This window comes from Epinephelus lanceolatus, chromosome 9, assembly GCF_041903045.1.
Source record: "Epinephelus lanceolatus isolate andai-2023 chromosome 9, ASM4190304v1, whole genome shotgun sequence".
In the NCBI taxonomy this organism is placed as follows: Eukaryota; Metazoa; Chordata; class Actinopteri; order Perciformes; family Serranidae; genus Epinephelus; species Epinephelus lanceolatus.
In genome coordinates, this window is record NC_135742.1 from 1,186,864 (window position 1) to 1,209,103 (window position 22,240).

A 22,240-nucleotide genomic window follows, 5' to 3' on the forward strand; every position below is an offset into this window, starting at 1 on the left:
CTGTCTGCAGCTCACCTGTCTGCAGCTCACCTGTCTGCAGCTCACCTGTCTGCAGCCCACCTGACTGCAGCCCTCCTGTCTGCAGCCCTCCTGTCTGCAGCTCACCTGTCTGCAGCTCACCTGTCTGCAGCTCACCTGTCTGCAGCCCACCTGACTGCAGCCCACCTGACTGCAGCCCTCCTGACTGCAGCCCTCCTGTCTGCAGCCCTCCTGACTGCAGCTCACCTGTCTGCAGCCCTCCTGACTGCAGCTCACCTGTCTGCAGCCCTCCTGTCTGCAGCTCACCTGTCTGCAGCCCTCCTGTCTGCAGCCCTCCTGTCTGCAGCTCACCTGTCTGCAGCCCTCCTGTCTGCAGCTCACCTGTCTGCAGCCCTCCTGTCTGCAGCCCTCCTGACTGCAGCTCACCTGTCTGCAGCCCTCCTGTCTGCAGCTCACCTGTCTGCAGCCCTCCTGTCTGCAGCCCTCCTGACTGCAGCTCACCTGTCTGCAGCCCACCTGTCTGCAGCCCTCCTGACTGCAGCCCTCCTGACTGCAGCTCACCTGACTGCAGCTCACCTGTCTGCAGCTCACCTGTCTGCAGCCCACCTGTCTGCAGCCCACCTGACTGCAGCTCACCTGACTGCAGCCCACCTGACTGCAGCTCACCTGACTGCAGCCCTCCTGACTGCAGCCCTCCTGACTGCAGCTCACCTGACTGCAGCCCACCTGACTGCAGCCCACCTGACTGCAGCCCTCCTGACTGCAGCCCACCTGACTGCAGCCCACCTGACTGCAGCCCTCCTGACTGCAGCCCACCTGACTGCAGCCCTCCTGACTGCAGCCCTCCTGACTGCAGCCCTCCTGACTGCAGCTCACCTGACTGCAGCCCTCCTGACTGCAGCCCTCCTGACTGCAGCTCACCTGACTGCAGCTCACCTGACTGCAGCTCACCTGTCTGCAGCCCTCCTGACTGCAGCCCTCCTGACTGCAGCCCACCTGACTGCAGCCCTCCTGTCTGCAGCCCACCTGACTGCAGCCCTCCTGTCTGCAGCCCACCTGACTGCAGCCCTCCTGACTGCAGCCCTCCTGACTGCAGCTCACCTGTCTGCAGCCCTCCTGACTGCAGCTCACCTGACTGCAGCTCACCTGTCTGCAGCTCACCTGACTGCAGCCCACCTGACTGCAGCCCTCCTGTCTGCAGCCCACCTGACTGCAGCCCTCCTGTCTGCAGCCCACCTGTCTGCAGCCCTCCTGACTGCAGCCCTCCTGACTGCAGCCCTCCTGACTGCAGCTCACCTGTCTGCAGCCCTCCTGACTGCAGCCCTCCTGACTGCAGCCCTCCTGTCTGCAGCCCTCCTGTCTGCAGCCCTCCTGTCTGCAGCCCACCTGTCTGCAGCCCTCCTGTCTGCAGCCCTCCTGACTGCAGCCCTCCTGACTGCAGCTCACCTGTCTGCAGCCCTCCTGACTGCAGCCCTCCTGACTGCAACCCTCCTGACTGCAGCCCTCCTGTCTGCAGCCCACCTGACTGCAGCCCTCCTGACTGCAGCCCTCCTGTCTGCAGCTCACCTGTCTGCAGCCCACCTGACTGCAGCCCTCCTGACTGCAGCCCTCCTGTCTGCAGCCCTCCTGACTGCAGCTCACCTGACTGCAGCCCTCCTGACTGCAGCCCTCCTGACTGCAGCCCTCCTGACTGCAGCCCTCCTGACTGCAGCCCTCCTGACTGCAGCTCACCTGTCTGCAGCCCTCCTGACTGCAGCCCTCCTGTCTGCAGCCCTCCTGTCTGCAGCCCTCCTGTCTGCAGCCCACCTGTCTGCAGCCCTCCTGTCTGCAGCCCTCCTGACTGCAGCCCTCCTGACTGCAGCTCACCTGTCTGCAGCCCTCCTGACTGCAGCCCTCCTGACTGCAACCCTCCTGACTGCAGCCCTCCTGTCTGCAGCCCACCTGACTGCAGCCCTCCTGACTGCAGCCCTCCTGACTGCAGCCCTCCTGTCTGCAGCTCACCTGTCTGCAGCCCACCTGACTGCAGCCCTCCTGACTGCAGCCCTCCTGACTGCAGCCCTCCTGACTGCAGCCCTCCTGTCTGCAGCCCTCCTGACTGCAGCTCACCTGACTGCAGCCCTCCTGACTGCAGCCCTCCTGACTGCAGCCCTCCTGACTGCAGCCCTCCTGACTGACCCACCAGACTGCTGTCTCTTCATGAAGTGAAAATATGTTGGCATCAGTGAGAAGAAGCGATAAACTCAAAGGTGAACGATTCTGACGGAGCCGGCCGTTTGGAACCGCTTCGTATTTCCTGTCACGTGTTTCCAGATCCTGTTTCTCTCTTTAAAGATGATGTCAGACCTCCTCAAGCAGGTGTCATAACTTTATTCATTTTTGTCGTAATGCTTCATGACAGTACGTTTATATAAAGAGGGGGCGGAGTCTGGACAGGATGTGTTCAGGATGTGATGCTCTGCAGTGATGTCACCAACCTGTCAGACATCATCGATGAGAACCATCGACGACCCTCTGGACAAATCACAGCTCTGCGTTGTGCTCTGATGCTGCTGATTGGTTAACGTCTTCATCACCTCCACAGACTGTGGTCGCTGCTCTCTTCAGGTGTGCCTGCTCTCAGCGTTCACCCCGCGGTCACGTGACCACAGGTTCAACATCCACATTAAGAGACGTGAGCCAGAGCACTTTATCACATGTCACTCTGTAATAAAGCTCCACATCAGAGCGCCGCTGTGCAGACGTGTGAAGCGTGCTCAGCGCACCGTTAAGTGGCGGCAGCAGCAGGTTTGATCAAAAAGGTGTAATTCACTTGTTCTGAGTGTTTCCTGTAAAACGGAGCGCTGTCAGCCTCCAACCTGCTGCTCCAATGAAGCACAAAGAATTCATTCACATTCAGCCGCTAAATGATCCCCCTTCAGCCTGACAAGTACCCCTGCGGCTCACACACACACACACACACACACACAAACACCCATACACACCGCACACTCTTTATACACACTCACACACACATTATCTCACACACACATTATACACACTCTCACACACACACTGAGGTAACCTCCCTCTCAGTGCAGCATTAAAAGGCAGCTGTCATTAAGGCCCACTGTGGTGTGTAACTGTGTGTGTGTGCGTGTGTGTGTGCGCGCTGCCATTAGGCGCCCACCATGGCGAGGCTCGGTCCACTCTGGCCCACGGCATGCTGGGAAAATCTTCAGCTTCCCTGCCGGTCTGAGCCCAGAGCCAGAGAGCTAAATGACAGGGTTGACTCCTCCTGGACGCCCCGCACCGCAAATCCAACGCTCCCTCCACCTCCACTGCTACCCTGCAATTAACACACTGCTGAGAGGAGGAGGAGAGGAGAGGAGGAGAGGAGAGGAGAGGAGAGGAGGAGAGGAGAGGAAACCCAGAGTGAACCTGCTCTGTACACAGTGCAGACCTTGTGTGTACCTGGTCTGAACTTGTTATGTACTCAGTGTGTAGTTGGTGTGTACCTGTGTGGTACCTGGAGGGTCAGTGACTTCCTGTCAGCTCTAATTGGTGAATTATCCAATCAAACATGAGCGCTCGTCCACCAATTAGCTGCTAATTGACCTGAGAGCTGAAATACATCCACTACACCACTCTGTGTGTGTGTGTGTGTATGTGTGTGTGTGTGTGTGTGTGTGTGTGTCTCAGTAGGGGTTTCTAATGGAGCAGGTAGCTGTGAATTCATTACTGTGTCATTTATAAAGAGGCCGTTTAAAATGACCGAACCCCACAGAGCCAAATTACTGCTGTCTGTCTGTCTGTCTGTCTGTTATATTTATATTCTGTGTGCAGACGGAGGTAAAGAAAATATCCAGTGAGTCTGTTGAGCAGATTTATTTGTTCCTCAGCTTTTAATAACAGGTCAGAGTTTCACACAGAAAGGGTTAAAAAAAGAAACAAGATAATTTAAAGAGATTAGAATATAGAAATTTGAATTACAGGATAAAAACAAACAGTATTTAAGTATCACGTGACAAACATGAGAGCTGAGAGTCAGTCAGGTTACGTTCAGACTGCAGGCAGGTCAGATTTGTTTTCAGATCTGTGGTCGGAGCCACAAAACACCTTCAGTTAAGATTTACCTTCAAATCCAAGTTAAGGTTTCCAGACACACTGCATGATATCAGCCTGGTTACAGCTCGACGCAGCGTCGCACGGTGTCGGCGCAATTGTGAACAGCAACGAATATCGTATGTGATAATCCATGGTTTCATCTGGTGTAGTGTGTCATCGTAGACGACAACCGACGCCACGTCTGGGACGCCTCACAACATCCCGACAGGAAGTCTAGCATGTTTGATTTCCTTTGATTTCCACGACTTCTCCCGTCACAGCCGTCACTTTGACCAATAGGAACACAGAGCAATCTGTTGCCGTGGAAACTGTAGGACAACAACGGCCCAGCCTTTCAGATATTTCCTGTAGGGACGTTAGCACACAGAGTAAAGAGGAAACAGCAGAGGCACTTTATCAACCCGCTGAGTACTGCCATTAGCATCAAGCTAGCAGAGAATGTTCTTTCTTCATAATGGAGGATAGAAAGGAATCAAACTCACGGATAGTGTCTGGGCCTTTACTCAGCACAGCTGCAGAGGCTACCAGCTGCATCTCAAACACACTACACCATTTATCATTCTCACACTCAACACTTCCTGTTTCTGTTTCAAATTAAAAGCCCCTCATCGTTTCAGTATTTTCTAAAAAAGGCTTTTATTGTGAAACATTTGCAGGAACTTCCTGTGGAGGATTCAGTGACTGTCATAGTTGTCACGTGGTACTTCAAATGTAGCTCCGCCCAGTGGTGATTGGTCGTGGACCAGCATGTAGTGTGTTATGTCTGTCGGCCAGGTCACGGCACATGTTCATGACTCCACCATCAGCTGATGTGACACACAGACTGTAGGAACAGACAGAGCTCTGCATTATTTGCAGGTGATCCATGTTCATTTATTCATGGCGGCCCACCATGATGTCCGCATCTGACACAGCATATTCATTTTTATTTTTGGAGCTGAGCCGTTCATCAGGAGCTCTGTTGGAGACTTTATAGGATCCTGTGATTCACTGCAGCAGCCAGCGGAGCGCAGAGCGACTCTGGGCACAGACGGAGCAGCAGAACATCAGCACAGTGAAGCTGAACCGTTTATTGCTTTTGTTCACTCACCTCTGCAGCAGCTGCTCCTCTCGTCCATCTGATCTGATCTGATCTGATCGGATCAGATCGGATCCAATCATCAGTTATTAACCCTGCGACTCAAACTACTCAAAGTTCGCTTGTAACTTGCTGTTTAGGACGGTTTCCTTGGTTACAGCCGTCAGCTCATTGGTCACATGATCACAGCCTTTCAAAATACATGAGATGTGTATGAGTTCGGGTGCTTTGCTTTTTGTAGAGGAACATTTTACTGTTTCTTCTTCTGTGGTTCCAACTCTCGTCTGATTTCCTTTAAACCTGAATGTTTGACTGTGTGTGTGTGTGTGTGTGTGTCTGAGCTATAAATGATCCTGACCCTCCCTCTTCTCTCCACATCCTGCTCTGATTGACAGCTGACAGCTCTTCAGCCAATCACAGCCCTCGCTGAGCTCGCTGTCAGAGCTAAACACCGAGGTCCAAAACACTACCTGTCACACCACAGACCTGTGTGTGTGTGTGTGTGTGTGTGTGTGTGTGTGTGAGTGTGTGTGTGTGCGCTCACTGAGGTGATTTGAAGCTAAAACACCTTCAGCGTTAACGGCCCAAAGCTCTGTGTATGACAGACGGATAAAAACAGATCCATCTGAAATAAAACTCTCAAATGTGGTCTGTATAAAATCTGTTTGTATTTAAGTTTTCTCTGCAACATGTCAGATAGACGACACAATACCAGGCTAATTAAAATGATTTTAATTTATTTATTTATTTGGCAGATTTCCCACCAGACATTTTGTCCAATGGTATTTTCATCTGTTGAACTGTAAGGAGAAAGAATAAGAGCATGAAACACAAGTGTGTAAATATAAGTAATAATATTAAACAGAAATGAACACTGTGCCACATTTTGTAACACTAGTATTCAAGATATTGAGAATAAAATATATTCTGTCATTTAAAAAAAATACTGGACGTTTAAATGTATTGACAGCTGATCAGATCTCACACTAAGGTTATTAATACAGCGCCTTTGATACAGACAGGCAGCCCAGAGTGCTTCACCTGGCAACACACAGACACAGTTTAAAGGAGGACTCAAACAACTGAACACAAAGACAATTACAACAGTAAGACAAGAAAATACTAAAAACCAAACATAACAGAACAATCTAACAAAAAATGATCATTATAAGTAGGGATAGGAATTGATAGGATTTTATTGATATCAACGCCATTATCGATTCTGCTTATCGATTCCTCCTGTGAATTTTAGACCTTACAGGTTTTTGGTGTCAACAACATAAATTTTATTGAGTTTCTATTCTAAACAAGAGATTAGTGCTAAGTAAGTAAGCAAGTAAACAAAACATGAAATTGGTGCACTGCTATCATCTAAAATGGAGCAAATGAAAGAATATTTGTAGAGCATTTGTTTTCATCTACATCAAATAACGTTACAGAGTCTGTTAGTGTTGTCACGATACCACAGATAAAATGAGGCAGATGTGCCTTTTGTCATTTATAAAAAGATAAATCACTTTTCTATAATACATCAATGATATTTCAATGGAATAAATTACTTCCTGAGGTTTCTACCGTTTTTCCCCGTTAAAGGGTTTTTTTGGGGAGTTTTTCCTGATCAGCTGTGAGGGTCATAAGGACAGAGGGATGTCGTATGCTGTAAAGCCCTGTGAGGCAAATTGTGATTTGTGATATTGGGCTTTATAAATAAAATTGATTGATTGATTGACTTATTCATACTTCAAAGCCAGCATCAATAAGTGATTAACATAGGGGGGATCAAAATAAAATAAATAAATGAAATAAAAATCAACCAGCCACCCTCCTCCCCTGACAAGTTGAGTTGAGTTGAACGTACTGCTGAGTGATGAGCGTGACGTGCGTCATCGACGTAAAGATTCGGCGTAATGAAAAGAATCGATAATGGAATCGTCAAGTATAAAGGCTAATGACATCGATGAACTGAACCAGTTCTTAACAGGAACCGGTTCTCAATTCCCATCCCTAATTATCAGTCTGGCCAAAAAGCATCTGGAAACACAGCGACGGCTCGGTGAAACACAACCAGCTCAGTTGTTGGTGTTGAACAGGAGTGTCCGCACCATCACCTCCACCTCCTGACGACAAGGTCAGCTCAGATACTACGTCACTTCAGAAACACTGATACATATGAAACATCCAGTTATAACATGGCAGCAGCAGCAGTTTGCAGACACGTAGGATGGCGACGCTTCCTCTGGTGAGCGGTCTGTGAATATCTGGTGATGCGGGAGAATAAAAACCTTCATGATGTTAAACTGAACTGAAAACGTGAGAGCTGAGAGTCAGACTGAGACACAACAGAAGAGACGCAGAAACATTCCCAGTAATTACTCTGCTCCTCTTCATCAGGATGAAGTCACAAAGAACGACGAAGACAAACAGTCATTATGTATGAAAAGAAGAATCAGAGGATGAGCGATAAACACACTCGTCATTAAGAGACACAAAACATGTTGATGACAGCACACACACACACACACACACACACACGCGCACACACGCACGCACACACGCAGCTGTGATTGTTTGATTCACAGAAGAAAAGAGGACAGATGTTTGTGCTGCTCAGGGTCTTTTCATCAACTGAATGCATCATCATCATCTTCATCATCAGACAAAGGACACAAAGAGCTCAGGTGTGTGTGTGTGTGTGTGTGTGTGTGCACTGATGAAAAAAGAAAAGATGAGGAGGAGCAGGAGGAGGAGGAGGAGGAGGAGGAGAACACATTGAACTTCAGTCTGTAAATGAAGTTGTGTCTGCACCTGAACATCACCTGAACCCGTCCGTCACTTTAAAGGGTTATTTCACACAAATTAAACACACAGACTAAATGATTTCACAGTAAACTAACAGCACAGACGTCAGCAGTACGCCGTCATCTTACAGGATCTGTACTGTTTCACCTTTCACAGTTTATTACTGCAGACATTAAACGCAGCATATTTCTGTGATTATTTTAACTGACAGTAACATGTTTAAGGCGTGTTTAGTTTACAGTGAAGAGGAGCAGCTGATAATATAATAACTTTCAGTTCAGTTCAACAACAATCAGTTTAAAGATGATGTAAAATATAATATTCAATGCAGTTAACTATATTATTCAGTGGGCTACAGACATGTGCTTAAGATATGCATTTATATGATTATTCCTAATAAATAATAAGAACTTAGAAAAGATCAACATAAGTACAGTGTCAACATGAATACTGCTGTTGTCCTGTTGGACGACCCGACAATTGACCTATGGCTAAGCCACGCCCCCCTCCACTCACTCAGACAAACTATCAACATTCAGTGAGCAGCGCTATGGCAGGTGTCACAGTACACGGCATTTCACAGGAGGCAACTGATGATTTTTGGAGACATAACGATCAGATGTCATTGAGAAGTAACCAAAAGGGCCTAAACTACGCATTGGAGGGATATATTCATCATTTTATTGTTGAGAAGGTCGATGAAAAGCTTAAATTACAAGCCAAAATTTACAGGTCACAGTGTACGCTTGTGAACCGCATCTGGTTGCCGTCACCATCAAAGACAACAAGTTAAAGGGGCAAAAAGCGAAATCGTTTCACCGCTAGGTTTGCTGTTGTGCACTGCCTGTAGACCAAAACAAAGTGTGTCATGAGCCACTCCTCCCTCTACCTCTGCTCTCCACCCCCCACTCACCATGTCTAAACTTAGTTTAACAGTTAGCGATGTCTTTCACTCACTCTCGGTCTCTGCTGTGTTTAGCTATTCCCCTGCCTACTTCAATGATGATGGTCCCTGTAATAAATGTAATATATTTGCTGAGATGGAGGCGAGGCTCAGTGACTAGAGGAGCTGGTAGAAGCGCTCCATAGCTGTAAGTTACTCCAGTAGCCGGTGGCAGCCGACTCAGCTAGAGCCATCGCCGGATCCTGGCTAGTGCTAACACCGGGAGCTAACGCTAACGTTACTACTCTTCGTGAGTGAGAGCGATGTTTTAGCTGGGATACATTTTACAATGCTAATTGCAAATGTTAGCTGGGCTGCCAGGAGAAGAAGAGCTAGCTCCGAGTCAGATTGTAGCCCCTTTAGCTCTCACAGTGCTCTCCACCTTGGAAATGCAAGGCCAATGTTAATCCGAGTTCTGTCCCTTTCTTTATCCGACAACTTCTTCGCCAACGACTGTTGTTTCTTTAGAGGTAATGTCAGATCCTGGTCGTCCGCAGGTGAACGTTTCGTTCTGCTCTCCACCATTTCCCTTCAAAAATACGTGCTGCCATTGCTCACTGGCTGTAGCCTTTTATAGGGAGGGAGGGCCAAGGGCTCCGAGAGGAGGAGGAGGTGATTCACATGAACGTACATAAATGCGCAGCCGGACCGGCTTGTAAACAATGGGCTGGAGATCAACACAGAGAGAGGGTGTGTGAGGTCATGCTATACTCCAGATGAAATTACACCTCTAGTTCTTCACATAGCAATTTTTTAATTCCTTCAATCTAGAAATGATGAATTTCTGCTTATTGCTCCTTTAAAGTGCCACTGAAGTTAAGGTTTTTGGCTCAGAATATGAGAAAAGGATAACGGCCTTTTTACCATCTTTACCAAGAGTGTCTCTCCGTTAGTTTGGTGCTACAGTATTTATTTGGAATTCTACATTTGGTTTCTACAGTTTGGCTTCAGCTTTGGTTGTGTTGCAGAAGATGACAGTGTGTGTGTGTGTGTGTGTGTGTGTGTGCAGCGTCTCTTAGCTCTAACATTTGCTGCTTTTATTGTTGTTTGTTTCTTTGTTGTTTCATCCTGGTGAGCTGTGCCAAGATAAGCCTGTGTACAGTCGACAGGATTTATCATTTACAGCTATACACAGCTGTGTGTCTGTCATGTTTTTGCTGGTTGTCCTTTTTTATCTGTTTTTAAAAGCACAAACTGTCAAGTTATTAATGAGACAACAGCTGATTTAAACCAGTAAAAATACTGGTGTTTCTCTGACACTTCTCTCTGTGGAGAGGACAGGTGACTGACCAGTCCCACTGTGTTCTTTAGTTCAGTCACTTTAATCACAAACTCAGGAGAAAGTAAAGTCTTGTGGAGAATGCGGGCATCGATCCCGCTACCTCTCACATGCTAAGCGAGCGCTCTACCATTTGAGCTAATTCCCCTGTGTATGATTGTGTGTTGCCATGGCAACAAAAATTGAGTTACCAATGCTTATCATGTTACCATGCTGCATGGTCATACATACTCTACATTCCACACATTTCCAGACTTTCCAGGCCTGGAAGGTGACCTGGATTAGACTTTGTAAACAACAGCAGCCAGCAGACGAGGTGGCCGAGTGGTTAAGGCGATGGACTGCTAATCCATTGTGCTCTGCACGCGTGGGTTCGAATCCCATCCTCGTCGCAGGTTCTTTAGTCTGTCCTGAATGTGACATGTCAACAAGATAACATGCTCCATTATCAGTGAAACAATCAGCTCAGATCCTCCAGACCTCGTCCAAAGCAGCCATCTGATATCTAACATACAGTTTCCATGTGAAAACAACATGTGTCTACACCAAAGTTTACTGATGGCTGCATTAAAGAGCTCTGAACTACAGGAACACTGCTACATCTCAACTTCATCCTCTGTTAACATGCTACAAAACTAAACTGGGATCAGAAACCAACCAATCAGCTCCAGGCAGGTGTTGAGATATGGAGCCTTACTGGCAGATCCAGAGAGCGCATCTTCAGAGAGCCACAGTACAGCTTTGAAGAGAACCATGAACAGCTGATCAGCCGTCTGACTGACAAGACAGCTTTTACTGCAGCTGTGACATTCACTGGAACCACATCTGAGTCACTGAACGCACCACACACACACACACACACACACACACACACACACAGGAGGTGGGCGGAGCTACATGAGACATTCATTCACAGGGGAATTAGCTCAAATGGTAGAGCGCTCGCTTAGCATGTGAGAGGTAGCGGGATCGATGCCTGCATTCTCCACAAGACTTTACTTTCTCCTGAGTTTGTGATTAAAGTGACTGAACTAAAGAACACAGTGGGACTCCTCAGGGTCGTCTCAGTCGGGTTGAACTCATCTCATCTTCTGTTACGTTGTGAAAACCTCCTCATCAGCTGAGGGACTTCACTCAGTGATGCTGAGCTGTTGTTGGATATAAAAGTGTCATCAGCATACAGGCTCATGTTAGACTGTATGGAGCTGCTCTGGAACCTGCTGATGTCACTGTTTAGTTTCATCATCAGGGTCAGAGGTCAGAGGTCAGCTCACACCACCTGTATGTCAGTCTGTCTGATGTCTCTCTGTCTTTCACTCATTATCATCTGAGAATAAAGTCTGGTGGAGAATGTGGGCATCGATACTCTGACAACAAAAGTCCAGTTGGAGTCAACAGTGTTTGCTTTTCATGACATCACGCTCAGTCGTCACCTTGAACACACCCCAGCAGAGACGAGGTGGCCGAGTGGTTAAGGCGATGGACTGCTAATCCATTGTGCTCTGCACGCGTGGGTTCGAATCCCATCCTCGTCGCAGTCAACTTTACTTTCCTGCCGTAGCACAGGCCTCCATAGAAGACAAAAGGCGTTTATGCTCATTGTGTTGCTCGTTGCAGAACGCTATGAATGTCAGGTTGCTTACAAACAAAACCTTCTGTGGATGAGGAAGAAGTCAGCGAGTGTTACTGTGAGAACGTCACCAGAAAACAGGCTGCCTGGCAACAGTAACCAGACGTACTGTCAAACATGACATCTGTGTACTGTAATTATCACGGCCTCTGACCTCCAAGTAGAAATGATCTCAAACCTCTTTGTTCCTGTGGGTCACCACTCTCTGCATCACGCTGTGTTTAGCTTTACATCGATCTCTCATGTTCTTCCACAGCCTGCAGCTAAAAGCCTCTTCTTCTGACATCAGCAGGTTCCAGAGCAGCTCCATACAGTCTAACATGAGCCTGTATGCTGATGACACTTTTATATCCAACAACAGCTCAGCATCACTGAGTGAAGTCCCTCAGCTGATGAGGAGGTTTTCACAACGTAACAGAAGATGGGATGAGTTCAACCCGACTGAGACGACCCTGAGGAGTCCCACTGTGTTCTTTAGTTCAGTCACTTTAATCACAAACTCAGGAGAAAGTAAAGTCTTGTGGAGAATGCGGGCATCGATCCCGCTACCTCTCACATGCTAAGCGAGCGCTCTACCATTTGAGCTAATTCCCCTGTGAATGAATGTCTCATGTAGCTCCGCCCACCTCCTGTGTGTGCGTGCGTGCGTGCGTGCGTGCGTGCGTGCGTGCGTGCATGCGTGCGTGCAGTGTGTGTGGTGCATTCAATGACTCAGATGTGGTTCCAATGAATAGGTTCGTTCAAGATGAGCCAGGCCTGTGCAGATTCTTTCACCGGTGATCAGCGCACAATGCATGCCGGTTAGTTTTGTGTCCAACTTCATCCCGACTTGCTCTGACATATTACAAAAGTGGACGGTGATAAAACCGCGAGAGCGAGGCGGCCGCAGTTTTTAGAGCCAGGCGCTGCAGTTGCTCTCCACTGACTGCACCGCCTGGCTCTCACCTGATCTAACAGCTGATTGGTTCAGATGTCGACTCAACAAGATGACGTTTTAGATAAACTACTCATTTTTGTTGAATTTTAGAGATTCAGATTGTATTTGTCTGATGTGAAGGTTTATTCTGTGAACAGAAAACATGTTGTGTGACTGATGGTGAAAACAAACTGATATATGGGTCTGATCACTTTTTTAATGAACTGACATCATTCCAGACAGGATGTTAGTGTGTCTGTGACTTCCTGTACGGACTGAAGGCTGCTGGAAACTGTCGGGAAACTGTCCGACTTCACCGCAGCTTTTTGTCACCGCCCCCCGCTGCGGCCGCCTGCTCTCGTCTACTTTTCAGGCGAGGCGCAGTTCATCTCCAACGAGCCTGTTGTCACAGCTGCAGTAAAAGCTGTCTTGTCTTGGCTGATGAGCTGTTCATGGTTCTCTTCTCATTGACATGTCACATTCAGGACAGACTAAAGAACCTGCGACGAGGATGGGATTCGAACCCACGCGACTGAGGGTGAACCTCTAAACATAAGTCAGAGAACGTTAACGTGCTCTCAGAGATACTGGGTTTACTGGGAGCATACTGGGAGCGTACTGGGAGCACACAGATTACTGTTAATTTATTATGCTGATCTGTTCTGTACGACATCTATTGCACGTCTGTCCGTCCTGGAAGAGGGATCCCTCCTCAGTTGCTCTTCCTGAGGTTTCTACCATTTTTTCCCCGTTAAAGGGTTTTTTGGGGAGTTTTTTCTGATCAGCTGTGAGGGTCATAAGGACAGAGGGATGTCGTATGCTGTAAAGCCCTGTGAGGCAAACTGTGATTTGTGATATTGGGCTTTATAAATAAAATTGATTGATTGATTGATACTGGGAGCACACTGGGAGCGTACTGGGAACATACTGGGAAAGTACTGGGAGCACACTGGGAGCTGTGGAGCTGAAACCAGTGACATGTTCTAACTGGTCCATATGTGACTGTGGACATCAACACACTCCTCCCCTCTGAGGACTCAGCTGTAGACTGAGACTGCACTCACACATTTTTACAGTGTGACCCTAAATGCATCTCACACACACACACACACACACACACACACACGACTGCACGCACACACAGTCTGTATTGTAGCAGCACAAAGAGCAGCTGGTGCTCAGTACCTGCTGCAGTGATGTTAGACACCTCCTGACAGAGAGGAGGAGGAGGAGGAGGAGGAGGAGGAGGAGGTGACTGCAGGTCATTTATTTGTTGACTTAAACTTCTAATAAACATTTATCAAACACACTCAGAGGAGAGAAATCACTTTTGATCAGCATCTGTCTGCAGATGATTTAAAGCTGATGCAGAGGAGGAAGTTCAGATCTTAATGATTTTGTGCAGCGCGACCCGTCTTGTGTGCGCTCGGGGCAGCAGTGGATCCCCCCCGTGCTCCTCCACAGCTCCACCCTCTCACCCAAAAGACCGAGATGGTGACGGCTGAAATGCTGAAGGCTACGGTGGCTGCATGCGTTACATTTACAGTCGATATTTCCACCAGGTGTGTCACCGCTCTGTGGGCGGGGTTTATATTCCCCCGAGCCAGCAGCTCTCGGAGCTCCCCACCTGTCTGTCAGACAAAACCGTACTAATGAACCTTCATTAATATAGGCCTATATTTTATCTCCAAGTGCACGTCACACACTGAGCGAGCCGCCTGTTAATGACGCTGTGGGCTAATGGGCATGTAGCTACTTCCATGTTTCACATGATACGTCATGTTTGTAGTCGACCAATGAAGATGAGTTTACATATCACCTTGGGTTCGTCCTTCACCTTCTCAAAATGATCCCACACTTTGGATTTCCTGCCCGACATGTTATTAACTAGCCTGTGGAATAACCGCAGGTACCAGCCCTGGAGATTAACCTGACTCCTGTCTGACTGCTGAGCGTGGACACTTCCTGTGTCTGTCCTTTCAAAGTAAAGCTCCACATGCTCCAGTCATAAAGGTTTGGATTTATTTTGACAAGGTGCAGCTCCTCATAGAGTTTCATGTTTATTTATTTATTTATTTTTCTATGGCTGAGCGACCAATGAAATCTTGCTGACTAATGACCTCTCTGGTCGACTAACTTGTGAGGAACACACACACACACACACACACACACACACTGCTGTGACACAGACCTGGTTGAAAATTTGCGAAGTGTCCCTTTAAATGTGAGGCTTTTCATACCTGATGACAAACAGAACAGTTTTGGATTTTTCAACTGTTTGTCAGATGAAACAAACGGTCTTGGACATTTCAATTATCATATCAGCATCATGTTAATATTCATCCATTAATGGAGAAAATATTGTGCAGATGAATCAGTAATGAAAATATTATTCTACAGTCGATGCTCTACATGCATGAAATGGATCCTGTGGAGCTCGAGGCGTTCATGTCCCTGTTGTGTCTGCAGAAACAAACTTTACAGAACAAAAAGATTTCAGATAAAAACAAAGAATATTTTTTAAACCTGATGTTTGTCTGAAGTTAGAAAATCCCGTGATGCATCTGTTCAGTCACCAGAAACTTTTTAAACAAGAAATATTTCAAACACATCCTGAATCAGCCTCCTGCTCTCCTGAAGATCAGCTCTGTACATGTTGATGATGTTTCCTGCAGCGCCACCATCAGGACAAACTGCACATGCTCAGTCTCAGTTTGACTTCTGTCCAACTGAATCTTTTTATTATCCTTTCATGATCTTTATTTAATCTGTAAAGAATCATTTTCAATCATCAGTTTTCACCCCGACATCATCTGAGTTTCATTTTCAGCCTCGACACACAAAGAAAAGAAGAATATGTTTCTGACGCTGTTGAACTGACTTTGTCCTCCAGAGCCGGGCGGAGACCCTGAAAGGCCGCCATTCAGGAAGTGGAACCATTATTATTATTATGATGATGATGATGATGATTATTAATATTATTTAAAAAGAGAAGAAGGTCGACATATTTTTCAGCCGGTCTGAGAACAGCTCGCCCCATTAGCAGACACATGACAGCTGATGTGAGGCTGTTAGAGAGACAAGTGATCCAGACCTGCTGAGTGCACACACACACACACACACACACACACACACACACACACACACGCACACACACACACACCGAACACACACACACACACACAAACTCAGATTCAAAACTGCTAATTGAATTTCATGGCCTGTCTTTGTCACAGGCTCGCCACCTTCTGTTACTGTTGTCGAGCTCTGTAACCGTGTGTGTGTGTGTGTGTGCTTGTGTGTGTGTGTGTGTGTGTGTGTTTGAATGAATGAAAGTGTGTTTTTAAGTGGGGGGGGGGGTTGTCTGTATGAAATGGCTCTTTTGCAACAAATGGCTCTTTTCAGCGGCTGTGTGTGTGTGTGTGTGTGTGTGTGTGTGTGTGTGTGTGTGTGTGTAGGTAATAGACAAGCCAATATACTCCTAAACAATAGCGCCCCTCCCCTGGCGGTGGTGGGGGGGCGGCGGAGGATCAAGGCCTTTACAGCCCATGAATTCATTACGGCTGCTTTCTGGCCGAGGAGGCGCGCTGCCTCGTCTTTATCGCGCTGAAATGAGCAATAAAAGAGACTTAAGGGAGGTGATGGGAGGGACAGGGGGGACGGGGGAGGCAGGCGAGGGGTGACAGGAGTCGGGAGAGGCGGAGGGTGGATTTAGGGAGACAAGAGAGAAACTTTTGTGGAGAAGAAAGGCAGAGAGTGTGGAGAATGGGTAGTGACGGGTGGTGCTAATCTGCCATCCATCTGCTGCCGCTGCTGCTCGTATTCATGACCGCCGTCCCCCTGCGTCCCCCTGCGTCCCCCTGCGTCCCCCCCCACTGCACCTTTAAATGACACCAAAACATCGGACTAAATGTTTTTGGACAGGGGGCTTTGTCAGCGACACCCCCTCAGCACCGGGCCTGCTGCGACACAAAGAGCCCGCCCCCCCAAAATACTTCATAATTAGATTAAAACTTGAAATAAATGAAGTGTGTGAGTGAACGGAGGCGGTGAGCTGCCTGTCGGCCGGCCTCCTGCCTGTCTGCCTGTCTGTCTCAGGTCTCACCCTCTCCACATCTTCACACACCAACATGTTGCTTTTTCTCCAAAATAAAACTCTGTCGTCGTTCATCAGTAACTTCAGTCACTGTGGCAACAATACAACTGTTTTCTGATGAGGTTTGGTTGCTTTACGACTCAGTTTGAGTGAGTGGAAGTTGGTTTCAGATAAACACACTTTGTGGTTAAGGTTAGGAGAGCTTTGTCGTCATGGTTACAGTAAGAATCGCCTGGTTAAAGTTAGTTTAAAGAAACCAACACTGACGGAGGAAAACAGGAAGGAGTGCGTGCAGTGCATTCACTAATTTTTCATGTTTTCCTATGGAAGGCAATGCGCTTACATTCGTACGTATCTCACGTATTTTGAACGGCTGCGATCAGGTGACCACTGAGCTGACAGCAGTAAACAAGGAAGCAACTCTGAGCGACTGTGAGGAGGCAGGTCGGGGTGGAGGATGGGACACACACTTTTGAAATTTAAGTCATTTTAAGGAACGTCCTCAACATGTCTCTGCTCCTAAACCTGACCTCTGTAACTCTCTGTAACTGTAAGTTAAGGATGTAACGTCATTCGTAGGAGATGATACCAACTCTTGCGGATGCATTTTGTATAGGATAATAAACTTGATGTATATTAGCACCTGTCATACAAGACATGCTGCACAAAGGTCTTTACAATAAGGGCAGTGTAAAATACATATAATGGACATAAACCAGACAAATAGGAGCGAGCACAAAGCTTCAGTCTAACTCTCTCTGTGTGATCAGAGCCTCACAAAGTTTCTCTTTTTAGGAAAAAAAACAGTTCAGTGTATAAACACAGAGGAAACTGAAGGCCGTCTAAGCGAAGTTAAAGCTAAATCAAATCAGGAAAGGCTCTGTGATTAAAGTTTTAAGAAGGGACATTTTTTAATAGATTTAAATCCCATCTTGCACCACCATCAAACCTCCAAAGGATCCTCCTTGGGTGTCTTCAACTCCATGTAGGCTGCAGCCTCATCCTCGGGCAACTTTTAAAATAAAAGGAACTGTCAGAATATTACACAGATACTGCACATCTCTTTATTGTGTTTTATTCTGAAAAATAAGCAAGCTGTAGACGATGATGAGTCGTGATGTTGGTCTGTAACTGCTGGATGAGGACGCAGATTAAATACTGTTTGAGATGATAAAATGTCAGCGGGCTCAGAAATGACTGAACGCAGCTTTAAACTCAGAAAACAATGTGACACTTAAATTGTGTCTCAGGTTTCAGATTTGTCTCGCTGAACGTGTCTGATAGAAAGATATAAAGATGAATGTGTCCGTCTGCTGCAGAGAAGTGCAGTTTGAATGAGAGACAGGACAGCAGTGAGAGGACAGGACCCCACAGTGTGTCTGAGAGCTGCGATAATGTTGTTGTTGTTGTCGGTCTCAGATCTATATTTTCTGTCTCTCGCCAGCAGCAGAAACGTTTAAACGGAGGAGATTGAAAAAGAGCGGCAACATGATGACATCGTGTGATGATGTGAGGGGTCTCTGCAGGAGGTAAAGACTTTCCTTTAATATCACACACACGGGAGCTGATGGTTGGTTCTGTGTGAAATCAGGCTGTTTGTATTCAGTCTGACATCCATCAGATAAACATGACTCCTCTTCGTCACCTCCTCCTCCTCCTCCTCCTCCTCCTCCTCTGTCCCTCTGTCTTCATCCTCCATCAGTCTGACATTATACCGTCTGAAATTAATTCTGGAAACAACAAATTGTTGTTCTGTAGCAACACTGACACCAACAACCGTCAACAAGACCTTCAACCTGTACGACCACATTTGTTCCTGCTGTCTGATACGACCCCGTCTGTGTCAGGAGGTCGACACGTCCTCATGCACAAAACACAACATAGCTTGTTTGCCAACAACTCACAAAATGACATATGTTACGTGTTCACACCAGGCGCAAATAAAACAATTGCTGTGAGTGAATTACACATAAAGTCACTGTAACGACGTGATCAAATTCCTGCCAGGCAGCGCGAAGGGTGTGATGAACACAAGTTATGTGAAATATGCAAATTGAGCAGTGCAGATGAAGCGAGTAGCACAATTTTGAGTCATACGCTTTTTCGTGGGAGTGGAAAAATCTCAACTTCAGCGCCAATTCGCACCGCGATAGCCAATCAGCATTGAGATCCTCTGGGGACGTATGACGCCGAGGACGTACTGGAGGAAGTTCATTCATCGATTCATGTGTGTGACACGCATCAACGTAAAATATTCTAGTGTTCAAACTTGGCTAGTAACATGAAGCACTGCAATTAGTGCAGACACGAGATTTGAGACTGGGTGTGTAGCATGGATGCTAATCCGTCACACAGGGGAATTAGCTCAAATGGTAGAGCGCTCGCTTAGCATGTGAGAGGTGGCGGGATCGATGCCCGCGTTCTCCGCAAGACTTTACTTTCTCCCTGTTACCTGAGACTGCAGAGTTTTGTCCATGGATACTTTTGTCTTCAGTGATCTGATTGGTCAGAGGTCAGGATGTTGACAGGATGTGAGCAGGTCAGCTGTTCAGCATCTGTTACCATGGTGATTTATCCCTGGAAAAAGAGAACCAACTTCACAGAACTGAAACCTAGCGTTAACCCTGAAGTTACCTCGTAACTCCACATCCTGCTTCATTAGATGGATTGGATGGTTGAATGTATAGAGGAAGAGGTTTTAACTGTCAGCACCTGACAGCAGCAGCACTCCTAATGCTGTCGTGTTTTTTAATGATACAATGAGAATAAAGGTGTTCTGATTCTGACAGGACGGGAAACTTGCAGCTGTGTGTTGGTTGTGATCACAGTTCTTCAGAGAGAACCATGAACAGCTGATCAGCCGTCTGACTGACAAGACAGCTTTTACTGCAGCTGTGACATTCACTGGAACCACATCTGAGTCACTGAACGCACCACACACACTGCACACACACACACACACACACAGGAGGTGGGCGGAGCTACATGAGACATTCATATACTGACCCACTGTGTTCTTTAGTTCAGTCACTTTAATCACAAACTCAGGAGAAAGTAAAGTCTTGTGGAGAATGCGGGCATCGATCCCGCTACCTCTCACATGCTAAGCGAGCGCTCTACCATTTGAGCTAATTCCCCTGTGTATGAATGTCTCATGTAGCTCCGCCCACCTCCTGTGTGTGTGTGTGTTGCGTTCAGTGCAGCCATCAGTAAACTTTGGTGTAGACACATGTTGTTTTCACATGGAAACTGTATGTTAGATATCAGATGGCTGCTTTGGACGAGGTCTGGAGGATCTGAGCTGATTGTTTCACTGATAATGGAGCATGTTATCTTGTTGACATGTCACATTCAGGACAGACTAAAGAACCTGCGACGAGGATGGGATTCGAACCCACGCGTGCAGAGCACAATGGATTAGCAGTCCATCGCCTTAACCACTCGGCCACCTTGTCTGCTGGCTGCTGTTGTTTACGGTAAAAGTCCAACTCATCACACGGGAAGGTTAGGATACGGCGGTGATGGGGTGGTTGCCTGGCAACAATAAAGAGGAGCAGCAAGCGTTTTTTTTTCCCGGTGGCGTTCAGTTGTTTTAAAAACAGTCAGCACAGTGCACCTCACACTTTCTAACCTGTGGACTTTGGGTCCTTCCTTGACTTTCTGAAGCACCAACTGTCTCCTGTTAGTGCTGCATGTTAAGTTACACCTGACCTCATCATCATCATCATCATCATCACCACCACCATCATCAATATGACGTCTGTCTGTGTCCTGGATGTGTCTTTGTCCTCAGACATGAGACATGTGACTCTGGAGAGTTCACCTGAGACATGAAGCTAATCTTTAAATCTGATGTTGTCTTGACATTGAACAGAAAACCTGCAGATGTTTTTCTGTCTCTGTGTCGACTGATAACCTTCATCATCATCACCTCGCAGCGCTGCGTGTACTGTGTTGTGAGCGCGTTCAGTGGACTGAGGGAGGAAAGTTTGAGGCTCCATACATTTAGATGTGTGATGGATTCAGTCTGCAGGAGGTCGCAGTAATGAGTCGTCTAAAAGCAGCAGCCTGCAGTAATACAGACGCTCTGATCACCGCCTGCCTGAGTTCAGCCTCGTCCACGCACGTCTGAGGACTCTGGAGTCTGGACTGAATCTTAATGGTTTCCAGTTTGTTGATGAGGAAGTTTACTGGTCTGCACAGAGTCCTGATCTGAGCCTCTGAGATGAACCGGAGCAGAGACTGTGATGCTGATCACTGTCATCACGGTTGGACCTCTCTGACGTTCTGCTGTCAGAGCAGCACAGGGATGGACACACATGGTCAGCTGTCCACATACTTTTGGCCACGTGTCTGTGTGTCTCCATCAGCAGCTCAGACGAGTTGAGCTCAGCGGGGGTTAAAGATAAAGAGGAGGGAGTATTAAAGTCAAATGGTCCGTGAACTGAAAGCCTCGGTGTGTGTGTGTGTGTGTGTGTGTGTGTGTGTGTGTTTTCTGAGATACTGAAATGAACTGAAATGATTTGAAGGATAATTCAGGTTTATTCTCTTATCTCTGCTGCGACCGTCACTTATAAGGTTTTTCTCACTGAGTTTAGATCCGAGGTCACAAAGTGTTTTAATGATAAAATAAAATGTAACTCTAACACCAGCCACAAAAAGCACCACCAACTCTTGGAAAAATAGACATAAGAGCACAAATATATCTCCAAAAGTAGCAGTGTTCCTGTAGTTCAGAGCTGTTTCATGCAGCTATCAGTGACCTCTGTACAGCCCAACATTAGTCTGTATGCTGATGACACTTTTATATCCAACAACACCTCAAGTGTCACTGCCTGAAGCCCCTCGTCTGATGAGGAGGTTCTCTGTATCAAAAGCTGAGCTACGGTTTAACTTTATAACCAGATGAGTCCCACTGTGTACTTTAATTCAGTCACTTTAATCTTATGCTGTGTCTCAAATCTCGTACTTCTGTACTTACACTTAATATTTTGAGTGCATAAGTGTGTTCACACTGAGAAGTATGGAAAATGCAGTGCACTGTCAGTACCTGGATGGTGCACTCAAAACGGTCAAGAAGTTGAGTGTGGAACTATGGACACTTCTCGCCCTCAATGGTCTCCATCTTGGCTACGTAGCGGAAGGGGAGGGACCACTTTTCAAACTGGAAATGGCAGCCGAGGACTGTGCGACCGTGAACGTTGCTGCATTGTACAAATACATGTTTTTGCACTAAGCACCACTATACTGTTGTCAGGTATAAGCCAGCAGTGTGTTTACTCGGTTAATTCAGTCTGTAATGATTTGGTACCACGAACGATAACGTGAATGCTAATGCTAGTTTGCTAACTAGCTAATTTGCGGTCCTCATTTCCGATGAGTGCACAACGACCGTGTTTGGTTTGAGACAACACTA

At 47.1% G+C, this 22,240-nt stretch overlaps 3 non-coding genes across 3 annotated transcripts; 2 read left to right on the forward strand and 1 right to left on the reverse strand.

Moving 5' to 3' along the window:
* Window positions 1-10,492: 10,492 nt before the first annotated feature.
* On the forward strand, window positions 10,493-10,574 carry trnas-gcu (transfer RNA serine (anticodon GCU)). The gene has a single exon. It is a non-coding gene; the product is annotated as a tRNA-Ser (tRNA).
* Window positions 10,575-11,635: 1,061 nt separating this feature from the next.
* On the forward strand, window positions 11,636-11,717 carry trnas-gcu (transfer RNA serine (anticodon GCU)). Its single transcript has one exon. It is a non-coding gene; the product is annotated as a tRNA-Ser (tRNA).
* An 8,480-nt stretch (window positions 11,718-20,197) lies between these two features.
* Window positions 20,198-20,279, reverse strand: trnas-gcu (transfer RNA serine (anticodon GCU)). Its single transcript has one exon. It is a non-coding gene; the product is annotated as a tRNA-Ser (tRNA).
* Window positions 20,280-22,240: the final 1,961 nt, after the last annotated feature.